This window comes from Barbus barbus (assembly GCF_936440315.1).
Source record: "Barbus barbus genome assembly, chromosome: 7".
In the NCBI taxonomy this organism is placed as follows: Eukaryota; Metazoa; Chordata; class Actinopteri; order Cypriniformes; family Cyprinidae; genus Barbus; species Barbus barbus.
In genome coordinates this window covers 3,826,188-3,845,275 of record NC_136735.1, presented here as the reverse complement: position 1 = coordinate 3,845,275, position 19,088 = coordinate 3,826,188, and the positions used below count along the sequence as shown (strand labels likewise).

The 19,088-nt window shown below is 37.1% G+C and overlaps 1 protein-coding gene and 1 long non-coding RNA gene across 2 annotated transcripts in view; both read left to right on the top strand.

The window, feature by feature from the left end:
* The window catches only part of LOC306872980 (B-cell receptor CD22-like), a 49,637-nt gene that overhangs the window by 26,725 nt on the left and 3,824 nt on the right, over nt 1-19,088 (top strand). The window lies entirely within an intron of this gene.
* LOC306873007 lies at nt 3,391-13,951 on the top strand. The gene is made up of 3 exons (XR_013784447.1): nt 3,391-3,507; nt 13,159-13,228; nt 13,607-13,951. It is a non-coding gene; the product is annotated as an uncharacterized lncRNA (long non-coding RNA).

The window sequence follows — 19,088 nt, the reverse complement described above, 5'->3', positions numbered from 1 at the left end:
CAAGTTAATAAATAAACTGATTCTGTACTCACACGTGACACTGAGCTGAACAGCAGGAGAGATGTAAGTGTGTCCATGTAGAGCACAGCTATATCTGCCTGCATCCTCTCTTCTGACTGACTGCAGCAGGAGTTGATTGTTTCCGTCTCTTCTCTCAGTTAATGGCTGTGAGTTTCTGTACCAGATGAATGTTGCTCTGTCAGTCAGAGCGCAGCTGCTTTTACATGTCAGACGGACATTATGACCCTCTGTCACTCTCTCAGGAGACTCCACCTGAAGATCTGAACACAGCACACACATTATATCTAGTGCTGCTGTCAGACACTGATTATTATTCAACATAATGCACAGAAGAAGAGTGAAACCTCATCAGAGTCACCTGTGACAGTAAGATTCACTCCTGGAAGACCAATCCATTTATATTTATCTTTATCAGTGATGATTCTGAAACAGTACATGTGTTCATCTTTCTGTGTCACATGACTCAGTCTGATGGTGCAGTTCTGCTGTTTATCTCCCAGATACTGAAGCCTCTGACTGTATTCAGGGTCCTCAGACAGATCTGGAGGCTCTATATCCTTTACAGGGTTTTTTTATCCAGAACACTTTCCTGATCTGATATCCAGTAGGGTATGTATAAGTGCAGTTCATTATCACTGATGAGTTCTTTAGTGCACAGATGTGTGAATGACTGTAATTCACATCCCAATCAGCACTAGAAACCCATAAAATGCACAATTCATCAAGATGAATATGCTGTTTTATCAGTTACAATGGATCATGAAAAGTCAGAAAATAATTATAATAATTGTATTACATCAAACTGACACTTCAGAACACGACACTAATCTTCTCAAAACCCAGTTACTGTGATAATTATTTCAGCGCTTTGTGATCTTTGTTGAATATTGAAGATTGTAGCAGAAGTAAACACACAGAAACAGAGAAGTGACACCAGAGGAAACAATAAATAAAAAAAATCAGCCACAAATAACATCAAATTAATCAAATACATATTTACATACCAGACAAAAGTTAATTAAGCGTAATGAAGTCAGAACTCAACAGAAACACTCCACTAGGGATCAGTGTTGACCTGCGATTCATTTATTACCCCTCTAGTGCTTGAGCTTCAGGAGCATGTCAGCACAGCTCAATAAAGCCCTGAAACACCTCATAATAAAGCTGCTTCTACAAATACTGAACTATTTCTAATGAGCAAAGTAAGAAGATGAGTGGAGGGTGATGAAGAAGAGTAGAAATCAGACATTTGCCACAATTTATGCTGCACAAATAATAAAATACTTTGAAATAAATGTAAATAAAATTACTTTGATCAATGAATACAGAGAGAAGTGTTATTGTAACATCAGTGACTCACTGTGAATCATGAGCAGACAGATCAGAGGAAGAGGAGGAGCCATTCTGACCGACATCACCATAGCAACACCTACAACAACCAATAAACAATCAGTTATAATATGATACAAAGTTTTCTCTGTCTCTATAGCTTAACATATTTAAAGGGTTTGTACCATTACAAACATAAAGGATATGCAACCTTTAACACAATGAAAAGATTCAATAGTTGATATTTTTAAGTAAGGAGTTATAGTGTGTTCATTGTACATCATTTTATTCCTCATGAAATGTTAATAATAGTCTGCTGAATACTGAGGTTTCAGTATTACAGTATTCAATATTACTGACTACAGAATATTAACTACAACTAAACATTTACAACGAATAAAAAAAACACAGAAAACCAAAAGAAGAATGAAATGTCCAATGTACAAACAGAGAAATATGGAATAGTTTTACCGTGTTTCAGTGAGTCTCTCATCTATCAGAGGTGAAATGATGAAAACAGAGAGCAAACAGAGGAAGATGATGTCAGATGCTTCCTCATGAATTTACTTTCTCTGCATTTCTTTGCCTCTTTCTGCATGAAAATAATCAACATGAAACATTTCAAAGAACCCCACTTTGTCACTTTATTCTGCAAAACCATCAAAGCAAACTAAAATAAAGATAAATAAATAAATAAAATAGGGGGCATTGACCTGGAAATTCTGGAACAGTTACGCAAGACTGGTGAGAAGAATTCAGCACTATAAACCTTCAGTGACATTAGCAGCTCCGGACAAACGTGTGAAGATGAGCAGAGCGTGATGAAGATCTGCTGCACAAATACTGAAAACAATTTAAACAATATTACTTTGATCACAGAAAAGTGTTTTTACTGATATTATCAGTAATCAGATATGAGTCTGTAGCTCTGAAAACACGAACAATTTATCAAGCGAATCACAGGTGAAACCAAAGTGGAAAGTCATAGCAGTGGGTCCTATTTTAACAATCTAAGCGCATGGTCTGAGGTGTAGGCGCACTTATGTCTGAATCCACTTTTGCTAGTTTAACGATGGAAAACGAGGTGTGTTCGACTTCACAGATTTAGGGCCCTAAATGTTACGCCTAAATTGTTTGTAGCAGACATTATAAGACCTTCTGCATTTATGTAATCAGATTACTTTTTTATGTAAGAATGTAAAGCAATGCATTACTGTCACATTTACAACAAAATATACGAGTTACTTTTTCCAAAAAAAAAAAAAGTTTTTACATGTATTGTCTGACAGCTCTCCTATTTGTTCAAATGTGAAATGTTCGCAAGAAATCAACGCACATCTGATAATCATTCATTCTGTCTTACGTAATGCTGTTTCTGCTAAAGTGAAACTGAAAGTAAACCGTGCTCTACAGGAAAAGCCTTGAATTACAGGAAAAGCTATCAGGGCTGTGTGTGTGCAGTGTGTTCCTTCCCTCTCAGCTCATTTGCAGTTTCATTTATTGCTTATACCGCACCAAACTATACATATTGCAATGTTATTTATATTTATTAAATAATTAGGGTGACCATCCCGGACGCGTCCTGGCTAGGATTTCTATATTGCCTAAAATATCTAGTTTTGGCTTTGTTTGCGTGCCGTGTTTGACATCGATTCCTTATGTTTTCGAAACACTCTCGAGGTACTTTGAATCAAAGCAATATAGAAACCCTGGCCAGGACGCGTCTGGGAGAAATGTGAAGTATGGTCACCCTAAAATAATATTAATTTATTTCTCGTCATTCCGGTTATACGAAGTAGCCTAATCCACATTTTATCAATCATTCTACATGAAGATCTGGAGACAACCAGCGCAATTCCAGTTTAATATTCTGGGTTCATCTGTGACCAGCTTAATTTAGCAAAACCATTCCTTCAGAAGCAGTGCGCTACGAACATATTTCCTATCATGAATATGAAAGACGACCGAGCCAATGAGAGTTAAGGACACATGTAGCACCGCCTCAAGTCCAACCCAGTCCTGTTTTCTAGGATCTTCTCTGGGATCTGAATCTCTTCAGCCTAAATCCATCCATCCTCTGCTCTACACCGCTGATCTAAACCATAGATTCACGGGAGAGGCGTGTTTGACCAGACAGAACAGAAGAACAGATTTTCTGTGAGTATAATCACTTACTCATATACTGTAACTGAATGTCTGTTTCTTCCACAAACCTGTTGAATATTTTCAGAAGCCTGTCAGAACAGAGCACGAATGAACGAATTTAATAGTACTCTGTCTGTCCCTGATCAGTAAAGGTAACAAAGGGTTACTTAAAACAACTCAGTTAAAAGATAAATTATGAAAATGCCTGATTTCGTAAAATAAACGCCCTGCCCTAAAATGTAGGAATATCAATATTTATAATTTTAAATCAGTGTCTTCAGTGCCTCTGATTTCAATTGAAGGTGGCATCGATTAATTTGGTAAGATATGTCATTTCACTTATCTTGACATACTGTGGGTCATTACTATAAAAAGTATACATTTTGTTTTAAAAATATGCCATACCCTACATTGATAGAATGTAGTGAGCTGCTATTTTGTGTAATTTTGTAGTGTTGTTAACTAACGTTTTACAAGGTTAGCTTAAAATGAGGTTTAAGGGAAAGGGAAAAAAGGAAGTGGTGTGTGGCTGTCAGTCCTCTGTCGTGTGTGTTATGTGCTCATGCCGTTCAAATTTCAGTGTCATCGGTCTACCAAAAAGAACACCGAATGTTTTATGCACCATTTACACCTAATGAGCAGGTGTACATTTATTTCGTACCAACTAATGTTTTGAAAACACAAACATTTTCATGAATTTGAAAGTTTACGTCAGAACGCATTAGTTTATGTCACACCATCATTCTGTTCACTCATGCTGATCATCTGAGGGGGAAATCATTCGATCAGTATATCGGCGAGAGAAGCTTTCTTCAGACACTGGTCAACACATGCGGTGGCAGATTCCACTCATTCAACAATCAGGATAGAGACGATCACAATCAGGTCTCAGATCTGCTGGAGAAGATTGAAGACATAGCAGAAAGAAATCAATGGGAGCACTACACAAATTACATGTTTGACAAAATGATGAGAAGAAAGCCATTTAATGAAATTCTAGAAACCATGAATAAAGTTGCAGCAGCAGCTGTTCCAGTAGGTGTAGGATCCATAGCAGCAGGTTCTGTCCTGGTATTAACAGAGCCGATCATAGCACCACTGCTAATAGCTACAGGAGCTGTGTGTGCAGCTGGAGCAGCTGGAGTCTATGTCTGGAAAACAATTCGCAAAAAGTATGGCATTGTGGATAGCAGGGATTAAAGTTCTCCAAAATCTCACTAATTATCTCATAATAAACAAAGTGCAGATATGATATAAGCATCAGTATTGGATCTGTGCATTGGATCTTAAAGTGACAGCAGCCTAATATATCTACTTCTGTCTGTGTCATTAATGTTAATTAATTTAACTTTTAACTAAGGAGTAATAAATACTTAGATTATACAGTGCAGTGTCAATTGACAATTTGTGACAATCAGTGTCAATTCGATTATTCAATTTCTGTGCCTGACCAACACATTTCATTCATTTGTATCTTTGTTCTGTTGCATTTATTAGGGCTAGTGCTTGTAATTAGTTTATTTGATGTTATTCAATTACCGACTGTTTGCTTGACTTTAATAATGCTTTTAGTACCTGAAAAGGCTGTCCTCTTTTAAACGGCATGTCTGCAAATCATTCCTTCTCGCCCCAGTTTCCATTCTCACAGCTGTTGCACACAACCGTATTCTTATCAAAACGAGCAATGCAATCAAATGCAATTCCACTTTTGTGCCGTAGACTAAACCCCATTCTGTTGGAGAAAGAGAAGCATTTATATTTTAAAACAGAATATATATTATTTGCATCAGAGAGAAATGATGTTGTCAAACCTATCCGCTCGAGGATTGGTGACTCCTTGGATGATGATGAATTTGTAAGGATGTAGTCCACCATGAATGATGCTTTTATATGGGATCCTCTTATTGTGGGTCAAAATAATGAAAGATTTTTCTCATTTTTTGTCTGATAAATGTCTTTTTTTTTAAATGTGTGTAACTTATTTCAATATGTGATTACATGTCTACCAAACATTTAAAATGACTTACGAAAGATCCCAGAGGAGCTGCAAGATGGGGCTGTTAGTTTATGGGTTTTCAGTGTAAATTATAAGATGATTGTGTTTTTACTTCCAACATTGTTAGATTTAACAGTATTTTACTGTAAAATTACATAAAATGCCCATTAGATCTATCACAGATCTTCCACTGTATATAGCAAAGAAAACTTCAATTAACCAATTAGCAGGTTTTACCATAGCGCAGTTTTTTACCTAAAATTACAAACAGTGGTGATTATTTAAGAGTTTCACACCAGACAATGGATGAATCCTAAAATTTTGAAAATGCATTCCTTATCTGATAAATGTTTTAGGTAATACAGCATAGATAAAGAAATAATGCATTTAATACATCAAATACATTTAGTTGAAAATGTTTTCATTTGTTTAACAATAGAATATTAATCTGACGAGGATTACAAGTATCCTGATTAAAAAAAATAAATAAAAAAAAGATGACTTACTGGATTGAAAACCGGCAGAAGATGGTTCATTTTGCGAGATTTGCCTCTCCTTCAATTTTTTTTTTAAGGGTGAACAGCTCTTACAAAATGTCCAGTATACAGCGTTTTCCCCGTCCCAGATGACCACAAACCTCATGGACTGCATCTGTGGGAATTGTGCAGGGAAAGTGAAGTTTCGCTCAAACCTGACAGAGTAACATTAGCTGTCCAACTGCATTCCAATGCAAAACAGCCACCACCCATCAGATATTAAATAAGGTCAGAAGGTTGAAAGACCATGTATTATAAAATGTTCATTTTTCAGCATCAACCTTGTGTTTCCATAGATGTTGTATTATAATAATAGTAGCCATAGAGTTGATCTTCTTTTTTTGTTGGTGGTGAATTTTTAACCTAAATATCATCCTAAAGTTATTTGAACAATCAGTAAATTCAAAGCATATTTTGGCCGTTAATTAGAAACCATGTTCATGGATGAGATAATGTATTAAAATTGTGTTAACATTACATTTTAACACTTACATTCATGTTATTTTATTTTATTTTATTTTATTCTAACTAACTTCAAGCAAGGTAATGTTATTCATACAAGCCAATGACTAAAGAAATGTTATCAGCATGATGATAAAAAAAAAACTGCACATTTCTTGTCTATGACCAGCCATTTCTACTTATACCAATAATGGAAATAAGTGCAGTTACAATAGCAAAATATTTGGGGAAGGATTGTTTTTGTGTGACTATATTGTATTGCAAAAGGAAGTATTTGGATGTTGACATTAAACCAAAAGACTGCACATAGTTTATAATATACAGCATTTAATAACAGTATGTGGTTATGGTTACACTTGAAAGTCAAGTCAAGTCTGCTTTATGGGTACAATGACAAAATGTACAGTTAATTGTATCATGATACCAGAGAGAGAGAATGAGAAAAGCCCCGATTTACAGGAAAGGATATCAAGGTTGTGCCGGGTGTTCTCTTAATGTTCGTTTGTTCAAGTCTGAGCAAACCACCTCCACCAACAAAAAACAAAGGATCTATATTTACGTGAGTTAATTACATCATATAGTTCATAACGCAGTACTAACCGGTGTCTGTACACTACAGCAATGTGAAATTGGATTGAGCTCATGAATGAGCTAATGAATCACAGACAACAGAAACCCTTTAAAACCCAACAGATCATTCAACAGAAGAGGGTTAAACAACAAAAACACCAGTACTTTCATGGAGATTAGTACTTGCTTTAGTTGGGATATAGAAAAGAAATAAATCAAATAAAGGAGGTTGAAATTGGCTTGTTTGAAAGGTGAATGTGTTTTGATAGAAAAAGCTGATCATGTGATTTCACTGAAATGTTGTGGACCTACACTTTGTGTTTTCTCAAGGATTTCCTGAAATAAAAGCGTATATTTGCTGTTCCCTATAATTTAGGTGTTTTATTTTCCCCAAAAGTCCCTGCGTCGTATTACAGACTTTGATGCTAATCTCTGTGACAGTAAGCAAAGAAATGTCTTATCACATGACCTTCAGTGTAAATAATGTTAGGAATCAAACGAGTATCTCACTTTTCACATGAATTAAATGTTCACCAAACAACTTCTAATTCAATTTCTAATTGACAATGTGATCAGGTGTTAATGGTTATGTATTGATGTTGACATAATCCTCATGAAGTGGCTTGATTCACTGATCACATACACGTTGTGCTCGTCATCACAGAATCTAACCAATGAGAATAAAGTCTTCATCAAGGCTTTCGCAGCCGATTTTGAGCAACTGTAGCGCCCCCCAGCCAAATATTATTTGGTAAAATATAAATCTGATATTGATTTTAGTTGCTATTTTTGTGTCAGTTGCCATGAAACTATATTTGTTTTGGCATTGCCTTTTTGTAAAAACATTTTGGCAAAATGTCTGTGATTTTACGGCACAAAACATTGACAGTCATTTTGTTTTGTTTTGGAAATATCTTAGAGCAGTGGTTTTCAAACTTGTTCCTGGGCATGTCATACACACCTGATTCAGATCATCAGCTCATTAGGAGAGAGCTCCATGAACTCAAATGAGTGTGTCAGATAAGAGAGACATGCAAAATGTGGAACAGGATTGAAAACCGCTGAGAATAGCAGAGAAAAGCACAATCACGTTTACATGATAAATCTTGTTTTTATATGCAACACAAATTCATATTCACAAATGTAAGTTCTCCAGCCAAAAAAAAAAAAAAAAAGAAAAAAACGTGTTTTTTTTTCTTTTAAGAAGGAAATTTGTGAGGAGCGTTATATTGATACTATAAGATTTTCTATGAAACAAAAGGCATTTAAAACGGTGAAAGTTTGTAAACGCTTTAATATTTTTGTATAATTCTGTATTAGTATACAGCCTCTCTAGTGTATAATATAATTTACATCATATATAATGTTTGTTATATGTAACTTGTTCTTGTTAATAATAATAATAATAAATAAAAATAATAAAAGAGCTACTGCAGTGCCTGACCTCGGCAGCTGGTCTCGTTTTGCTCTCGCGGTATTTTGATGGCACATGTGATCGTAAGGCGCGGCTGCAGCGCCGATCAAAGTCGGACAAATGTTGTAAGCAGAGTGCATAGCACTTGTCGGGCGGTAACCGATCTTTGCAGCGCCGCATGAAGTCGAACAAGCCTGGTGTCTCGGTTCCTCCTCTGGTGAAATCAGCTGCTGAGTTCATGGGTGGAAAAAAATATGGCAGGACTAATATTAAATCACGCGGAGCTGTAAATCTGTGCAATAGGTACGTGAGCACTTTTAATGAGTAAAAGAGACATTCTCTGTGATTAATATTTTTTATGTATTAAAGACTATAATAACTACTAAAAATCTAAAAACAGTAGGCCTAATATAGTAGTGATTCCTGGTTGTTTTTTAAAGAATTGAGTCACAAAACCAGTCATTTAATGTATGCATATGTAATAATAGGTCCATAACGAGTTGTTGCGTGTAAACCTCACTCCCCTGATCTCAAAATCAGGCCTCTAGCGACCGATTCTAGAAGTCGTGGCCTCCAGCCTTCTTTTTAGAGCGCGCGCCGGAGACCCGGGTTCCAGAGCCACTGGAACAAGAACGAGTTGTGGCGGTGCGGACCTGTGGGGGTCAACACATATAGCCTATGTATAAATGTTGCAGAGAACATGTATGAGCATTTATTGCTTAAATACGCACTAAAGCACATTAATAATATTTGCTATAGGTCAGTTTTATTAACAGCTGTTTTAGTAAACAAAAACATTTCAAATGCCTATATGCAAAAAATAAATAACTATATATAAATATATTTATATATCTATATCTATCTATATATATATATATCTATCTATATATATATATATATATATATATATATATATATATATACCCACTGCTCCGGGTGTATGTTCACTACTGTGAGTACACTTGAATGGGTTAAATGCAGAGCACATATTCTGAGTATGAGTCACATACTTGGCCACACACCACTTCCCTTTCCCTTTTCTTTCCTATTGTTTCAGCAAGGTTTTTATTTCCATTATCCACACATAAAACCCCGGTTCACGCTGATGGGCTATTTGGTATTATTGTCACCGCAGTTGTTCTTTAAAATAAAACCATTTGTTCATGTCTTACTGAACTACAGTGAATTATCATCATATCTAAATTTGTGCTTATGCACCGATCCTAAAATAATGAATATGGGCTATATATAAATATACATTATACAAAACAGCCAGATCTAAAACAGTGGATCATTTTTATCAGCATCGCCCAGCTAAAACTGCTCAATGTTAAAGTATGTCTGCTTCGTGTACTGTGAAAAGTGCAATAATGTCTGACTTCATTTAACGTGCTATAGCATATGTAGGACTATATCATGTCCATGAATTAAGAAGACTTAATTTGTGAGCCGTTCATATTACACAGCTCTGTAGCTCTGACTGATTTTAAAATGTCATTTTCTCAGCCCCTGTAAAGGGTCATATTGTCATTACCTGAGCGGTTGAAGTTACGCTTGAGTATACGGCGCTCTATTAGAGACATTTGTATCTATTGCTGGGACAGAGCAAGAACAGCTTCTAAAATGCTTGTGCAGATTCTGTCGAGTGATAAAGTTTACCCTCTTCTGTTGAACTGAATTCATGAAGCAAGCTATTTGTTAAAATATAACATTAACAGCAATGCTGAAATCCAAGCACACAGTTCTGTTAGTTAGATGCACTAAAAGCTGCATGTGTTACTATAACACGGCATGGTTGCTTTCAGAATCATCATTGGCTGGTAAAAATAATAATAATAATAATAAAAAAACAGGTTACATAAAAGATTTTATCTAAAAATGAAGATAAGGTAGTCAAGTCAAGTCAAGTCAGCTTTATTGTCAATTCTTCCACATGTACAGTACATACATACAGAGAATCGAAATTGCATTACTCTCAGACCCTTGGTGCATACAGTTAACATTAAACACGTTCAGATACAGATAAATACAGTTTAAACATATGTACATACAACTATACAATTATACAAATGAGGATATTGTAGAAAAAAATAAGAATTAGATCGATAAAGTGGCATAAGGCGCATGGCAGATAGAGTGCAAAACCAGTTAAATAAACAACACTGTGTAGATATATTTGTAGTGCAAAAGAGCTTATCAGTCTGAGGACATTGTAGAAAATAAAAACAAGAGAGATAGATAAAGTGCATAAGGCACATGGCAGAATAGATGGAGTGCAAACCAGTTGAATGTACAAAAACTAAAACAAAACTGTGCAGATGTTTTGTTTTGTTATGAGTGTAGTGCAAGAAGAGCTTATCAGTCTGTTAAAGTGACAAGTCGAAGAGACTGTTCGGATAGTTTTTGTCAGACTACCCGAAGAGGTAATTTGCAGTCAATGTTGGATGGGTAGTGATCAGCCAATGCTGCACAAGTGACAGGTGCCGGTTACAGTTGTTGGTCGGTGGGGGGGGGGGGGGGGGGTGTCACAGAGTCAGAGTTCCTAGTGTGTTGCTGTGTTAAATGGGGGTGAAAGAGGGGAGGGGGGGCAAGGACGGGAGGGAGTTCAGCTTCCTGACAGCCTGATGTATGAAGCTGTCCTTCAGTCTGCTAGTCCTCGCCTGGAGACTCCGCAGTCTCCTCCCTGATGGCAGCAGACTGAAGAAGCTGTGTGTCGGGTGGGTGGGATCGCCTGCAATGCGGAGGGCTTTGCGGGTGAGACGGGTGCTGTAGATGTCCTGGAGGGAGGGGAGAGAGACACCAACGATCTTCTCAGCTGCTCTCACTATGCACTGAAGTGACTTGCGGCAGGATGCGTTGCAAGCGCCATACCACACAGTGATGCAGCTAGTCAGGATGCTCTCGATGGTGCCTCTGTAGAAGGTGCACATGATGGGGGCCGGGGCTCTGGCTCTTCTGAGTTTGCGGAGGAAGTAGAGACGCTAGGTAAAGATGCAAATAATTACATTTTAGACACATTAATTTTTCCAATGAAAATAAAGCCCTGTTGTGATCAACACACAGCGGTGTTTCTTTACTGAATGAATCCACGTTTTTAAACTTATCGAGTGAGTCAATGATTCAGTGAGCCATTTATAAAGGCTTTCTTTTCTGAAAGAATCAGCTTTTTGAACGAATCGATTGAATGAAAGACTGAATAATTTACTTAAAACTGTGGTTTGCCATCCCCTAGTGGCGCTTTTAGTTTTATATTTGGAGCATCGTTTTAAAATAATTTCATATATTGGTATTTATTTGTATTGTTAAATTAAATATTCTTTCTAAAGCTTTTTTTGTAATGTCTGTTCTGTGATTTTCTAATTTAACACAATGGTAACTTTAAATTACTCGTAACACATCATGTGCCGATTAATTCAAGATAAAGTTATGAATTAATTGTTAATGTTATTAAATTGTAATATACATATTAATGTTAAAGTGAGCTCATGTTTTACAGTTAAAATATTTCCTGCAATATTTCAATTTTCACCTTCACAATGGAGAAAGTATTGCTTTATTGTGTCAATATTGTCAGCTTCTGATATTCTGTCTGTTGTGTTTCTGTAACTTTCCCTTCGAGTGATCAGTTTTATTTGTGATCTTCTCATATATTTGTTCAAACCCTCAAACCACCAGCAGAGGTCACCATCTCCTGCTACTGACCTCAACATTGATGCACATCAGCTGGAAATCACTAAATTCATCTTCATGTTTGTGTGTTGTTTTATCCTGTTATAACTCCTTCATATGTTTGTATCATAATTCATAAATTCTGACCCATTCCTGCATCTCCTCTGGTTTCTTCAATGCTCTTTACCTCATTATTATTTGAATGTGTTTGCTTGTGTTTCCTGCTTCAAGACTCATTTTTATTAAGAAAATTTAAATTATATTTAAATCTGTTATTTGAATATCAATTCTGATTGGCCGGTTCAGTAATGAGATGAGTTTATGCTGTCAACTTCGTCTGCATTCATGAAGTCATTAAAAAATACACCTTTCTGCTTGTCTGCACATTAGTGAGTAAATGTTAAATGTATTGGCTCTAACCGTCGCTGCTGTACAGAAGAGAGAATCATGTGATTCAGTTATCAAAGATGTGCAGACAAGACAAAAGAGGAAAGAGAGTTTCTTTCTGAATAAAAAAACATCAACTAATCTTCACACTTATTGTGAAATATCCAGCAAAATGTCTGGTTACTCAGTCTAGTTCTCTATATTTAAATTAACTTAAAAAATTGTCTTTAGTTTTATTTAAGTAGCCTGATGTTGTTCTCTTGTTGAGGGAGGGACACTAATATTTCCTCTGCTGAGCTTTTAACCAGTGTTTCAGTGTTAACCACACAAAGCCAGAAGCTGAAGTGCATGAGTTAAAACAGCTATTGTGTTGTTGTTGATCTGATGAGCTTCAACACGGTAAGACAAACACTCTCCTACTTCAGTGAAAACTGATGATTATTGATCATATAACATTCATGTCTTGACATGACAAATGTTAACCCCGTCGTAATGTTTGGAAGCATGGCATCTGGTCATGTTCTGGTCTCCTATAGCAGGTTTTTTTTTTGTTTGTTTTTTAAACGGGGAAGGATATGTTCATACAGTACAAGTTATGACTTTAAGTGCTGATTAATGCTGTATTATAGATATATTTTCTGCTGATGTCAGTCAGAATGGGACCTCGTCTTCCTCTGATCTTTCTGCTCATGATTCAGGGTGAGTCTCTGTTATATTCACTTTACAAACACTTTAAGGCCTCATAGTGAGCAGCTGATGAGCATATTCTTCTGTCCTCTACTCAACTATTTCCTTTCAAACAGGAAGTTTGGGTGAGACACATCAAAGGATTTGAGCCTTTTCTAAATATCCAATAGTTTTTTGTCATTTGCTAGTCAGTGTCAGGTGGTTTAGGTAGAACATGCTCGTTGTTGAAAGCATCTGATTGGAGAAAAATCATTGTAACAGCAGATTATATTCTCAGAGGTAAATGTGTATGTTAAATATTTATCGTGTTAATGGAGTTCACTTGCAGATGATCTCAGATCTGGTAGACATGATATAAATTTTGTTCACTACATTAATTCTGTGTTTCAGGGGTCTCTAGTGCTGATTGGGGTGTGAGTTACGGTCATTCACACATCTGTGCACTAAAAGACTCATCAGTGATAATGAACTGCACTTATACATACCCTACTGGATATCAGATCATGAAAGTGTTCTGGACCAAAAACCCTGTAAAGGGTGAAGAGCATCCAGATCTGTCTGAGGACCCTGAATACAGTCAGAGGCTTCAGTATCTGGGAGATAAACAGCAGAACTGCACCATCAGATTGAGTCATGTGACACAGAAAGATGAACACATGTACTGTTTCAGATTCATCACTGATAGACCTGATGGCAAATGGCTTGGTCTTCCAGGAGTGACTCTTGCTGTCACAGGTGACTCTGATGATGTTTCACTCTTCTTCTGTGCATTATGTTGAATAATAATCAGTGTCTGACAGCAGCACTAGATATAATGTGTGTGTTGTGTTCAGATCTTCAGGTGGAGTCTCCTGAGAGAGTGACAGAGGGTCATAATGTCCGTCTGACATGTAAAAGCAGCTGCGCTCTGACTGACAGAGCAACATTCATCTGGTACAGAAACTCACAGCCATTAACTGAGAGAAGAGACGGAAACAATCAACTCCTGCTGCAGTCAGTCAGAAGAGAGGATGCAGGCAGATATAGCTGTGCTCTACATGGACACACTTACATCTCTCCTGCTGCTCAGCTCAGTGTTATGTGTGAGTACAGACTGAAGTTGTCTTTGAAAAGTTAGCAGAGTTCAGGGCTTCCTGTGTCTGATGAATCAATGGGTTTTTGGGGAGCTCTTGTCCTTTCTCTGAAATCATAAGTCATATAAATATCTCATTAACTCCAGCACTGCTTCAATGCTACTTTAGCACTCTGTATGTGTGGAAAAACATGGGGACTTTGCTGTGAAGTATTACTTGCCTGTTCCATTTACAATACATGTGACTGATGCATTTGAATCACATTAAGTTTATTAATTTATGTTAAAACTATGTAATCCAAATGGATGGAAAATGTGGATGTAATTGAGATATAATTTAAATGTGTTACCAAAATGTTTTTGAGAGTGTATAAACAAACACTCTTACTTGTTCTTGAACACACACACAATAAAAGCAACTCTATATCAAGCTGCTGACAGGACCGTGAGAAACTAAAACTAAAACAGTCAGTTTGGGCGGATCACATTAACATCAAATCAGAAAATACTATGAAATACTGGGCCTCTTCAACAGTCACTAAAAGGAAAAAAAGATCATTTATAAGGTTGAGAAGGAAATCGTTTACAAATGTTGTTGTAAAATTAAGTAATTACATATATATTTAAATCTGGTTCATTTGGTGAAATAGTGGAGTAATTCATAAATGTGGGATTTATAAGTTTGTGTAATGAGTTAATTTTGGTAATGTTTTGTATTCGTCTGTGTTAGATCCACCAAAGAGTGTCTCAGTGTCCATCAGTCCATCTGGTGAAATAGTCGAGGGGGATTCAGTGACTCTGAGCTGCAGCAGTGATTCAAACCCACCTCCAGAAATCAGCTGGATTAAAGGAGGAGAGAGTGTAGGATGTGGAAGAATCTACAGCATCTCAAAGATCAGATCTGATCACAGCGGAGAATACAAGTGCAAGTCCAGAAATGAACATGGAGAGAAATACTCTGATGCTGTGACTTTAAACCCTATGTGTGAGTTAATAATTTATTCATTTTGTCAAGGTGTTCTCTAAATATCTGTGATCCAACACAGCCTCATGACTATTTGTAACAGTTCTTCTTTTGGGAAAGTTTGTAGTTATGTGTAATATCATTTGAATATTTTTTTTCATATGACCTGCTCATGCGCTGCTGATGTCAGATTTAGGGCTGTGGGCTCATGCTTGCTTTTTTATTGATATGATTTTTTAAATCATATGTTTGTTTTATTTTGTTTTTCTTTAAGTCACATTGTATGAATAACAAGCTAAACAAGCTAGCATCATGACAGTAACATGCTAATCATGCTAGAATAATGCAAGTAACTTGTTAGCTATGTTAACAACATGCAAATAACTTGCTAGTAACATACTAATAATGTTAACACAATTTTAACACCATGCTAGTAACTTGCTAACCATGTTAACAACATGCTAGTAACTTGCTAACCATGTTAACAACATGCTAGTAACTTGCTATTCATACTAACGACATGCTAGTAACTTGCTAACACCATGCTAGTAACATGCTAATAATGTTAAGAAAAATTTTAACGACATGCTAGTAACTTGCTAATCATGCTAACAACATGCTAATATCATGCTAATCATGCTAGAGACATACTAGTAACACCCTAGCAACCACCCCGAGTACCCTAGCAATCACATTGCATCACCCTAACAACCACTCTGGGTACCCTGGCAACTGCCGCATAACAACACCTTAGCAACCAACCTAGGTACCCTAGCAACTGCATAGCAACACCGTAGCAACCACCCCAGGTATCTTAGCAACCACCTAGCAACACCATAGCAACCACTCTGGGTGCCCTAGCAACTGCATAGCAACACCCTAGCAACGGCCCTGGGTATCTTAGCAAATGCATAGCAACCACCCCAGGTATCATAGATACACCCTAGCAACCACCCCAATTACCCTAGCAGCCGTATAGCAACACCCTAGCATCAACCCTGGGTACCTTAGCAACTGCATAGCAACACCCTAGCAACCACCCCAGGTAGCCAAGAAACACCCCAGCAAGCATTTTGGGTACCCTAGGAACCACATAGCAACACCTTAGCAACCAACCCAGGTAGCCTAACAACCACCTATCATCGCCTTAGCAACCACCCCAGCTACCCTCCCAGACAGCAACATATGATGTTTTTCCACTGCATGGTATGGTTCACTTTTGGGGGTTTTCCACTGGGTACAGTACCTGGTACCTGGTACTTTTTTCAGTACCACCCCGGTTGAGGTTCCAAGCGAACCGTACCGTTACCAAATCGTGACGTGTAAACTCTGAGCCGTGCCGAGACGAGTTGTAGCAAACAGTGGAAAAGCACTAATAGTATTGGCCCAGATCCGGCCCACATCTGGCACCGTGTGAAATCCATGCGGGCCAGATGTGGGTTGGAACTAGGCCAACACTGGTTGCTGTTTGGGCTAGCAACCACATATAACACCCTAGCAACCACCAAGAATACCCCAGCAACTGTTTAGCAACCTCTTAGCAACCACTCAAAATACCCTAGCAACAACCTAACAACCACACTGAACACCCTTGCAACCACATAGCAGCACCTTAGCAACCATCCCGGGTACCTTAGCAACTACAGAGCAACAGCCTAGCACCCACTCCAAGTACCCTAGAAATCACATAGCAAAACCTACCCCAGGTAACCTAGAAACACCCTAGCAACCACCTTGAGTACCTAAGCTTCCCCCCCGAGAAGCCACCCCAGGTACCCTAGTGAACTGTTTTTCTATGTCTGTTTTTCTGATAGACTGTATTGCCTTCAAATCATGCAAACTTTAATCTTTACAGTGTTTTTACAATCGCTATGACAATTTTTTCAATACAATTTTGCTAAACTCTTAAAACAGTTAGCACAGCATCCATCTGTGTAAACTATAAAATTAACACATTACTTGTTGCTTTGACACAAAATGCATAGTTAACACAAATTTAAAATGCTTGAACCTCTTTTACACACAAGCTCAACCAAGACCAAAAGAATGTAATTTTACTGCCAAATTTTCAAATGTTTTCACACTGTATGTCAGAACAGATAATATCATGTTTTAAACCTAACTTATAGGCTAAAGTCAAAGTGAACAGCTGGTCATATTGTGAATTGAATCACAAATATGTCCCCTGTATTTTATTCCATAGCTAATGAGAAACAGTTGATTGAAGATATACAAATATATAAATTACTGCTGATTCTCGGAAACACACTCAGGTTTTGAGGTTCTTTCAATTGCATGACCATAGGATCTACAGTAAAAGAGGACCTCTTTGGGTTGATCTTGTGTGGAAAAGTGCACTACTGCATAAATGTGAGATTTCAGAAGATCTGCACCAAAGACTGGTACCAGAGAGAGGGGTCAGGTGGGAGACCACTTGCCAGTATATGTGATCACATGCAACAATGTGGCATTCCACCATTCCCAGTGCAGTCAGAGAATGGTTTGACACCCATTCAAGAATGATGGCTCTTTCCCTTGCCCCTTACTCCCCTTTCCTCAGCCTTTTGAGATGACTTTCTTTTATTTGTTGTTGTTGTTTGTATATTTTGTATTTTCACATAATAAATGAGAGCTATATTGCATTTTTTCTTGCATTCTTGTTTTCTTTCTTGTTGCATGCTTGTTTTCTTTGTTGATTTTCTTATGTCCTGTTGCAAATAAAGCCTTTACTGCAGCAATTCTGTCTCTGTCTTTCCCCCCTTTCTGCAGCAAAATAAACAAATTACATGCATTTACTAAACCCACCAAAACAGAAATGTAGAGAGGCTTCAAAAGAAACTGTAGTGTAAAACACAATCTATGATCAATGCAATATACTGTCTATTACTGTAAGGTCAGACTTGACACCTAAAATAATGCAGTTTCTGAAATTCCATTTGTTCTTAGTGTTTTATGATATTTAGCTATGACTGACTAATGTTCCTGTTGAAAGAGAACGTGTGTTAGTGTTTTGGAATAATAATTTGATTTTGAGACATGTTTGCAGTGTTTTGATAGACATAGTGTATTGTGTTGTGCATTATTGTATTTTGAAAATTAGTGTTGGAGTTTAGTTTGCAATATGTGATTTTGAGCATGAAGTTTTGTCCATTGTGTGTTGTAGGTGTGTTGGTGCATTAAGAGTTTAGGAAAATTGTTAGAATTATTGAAAAAATTGTCATAGCAATTGTAAAAAACTGTAAAACTTTATTCAGTATACTTCAAACTGAAAACTTTCAGAATTCAAGCATTTAAAACTTTTACAAACTTTCTGGCTAGGCTTTTTCAAGCCAACTTAAAGTTTGTCTACAAACAGTACTATCTAGTTTTTAAGATTTTTTTTTTTTTTCTTTTTTGTGATAGACTCTCCAAAGAGTGTCTCAGTGTCCATCAGTCCATCTGGTGAAATAGTGGAGGGAGATTCAGTGACTCTGAGCTGCAGCAGTGATTCAAACCCACCTCCAGAAATCAGCTGGATTAAAGGAGGAACATTTGTAGGATCTGGAAGGATCTACAGCATCTCAAACATCAGCTCTGATCACAGTGGAGAATACAAGTGCAAGTCCATCAATGAACATGGAGAGAAATACTCGGATGCTGTGACTTTTAACATCATGTGTGAGCTTTATGATTCATATACTATATTTCAGCAACATACAACTGCTTTATTTGTATATTTTGTTTGATCTAGTCCTGTTAAGCATTTGGTGTGCGTGTGTGTGTGTGTCCTTGTGTGTGTTGTGTGTGCATATGTGTGTGTGCGTGTGTGTGTGTGTGTGTGTATTTTTGTGTATTTC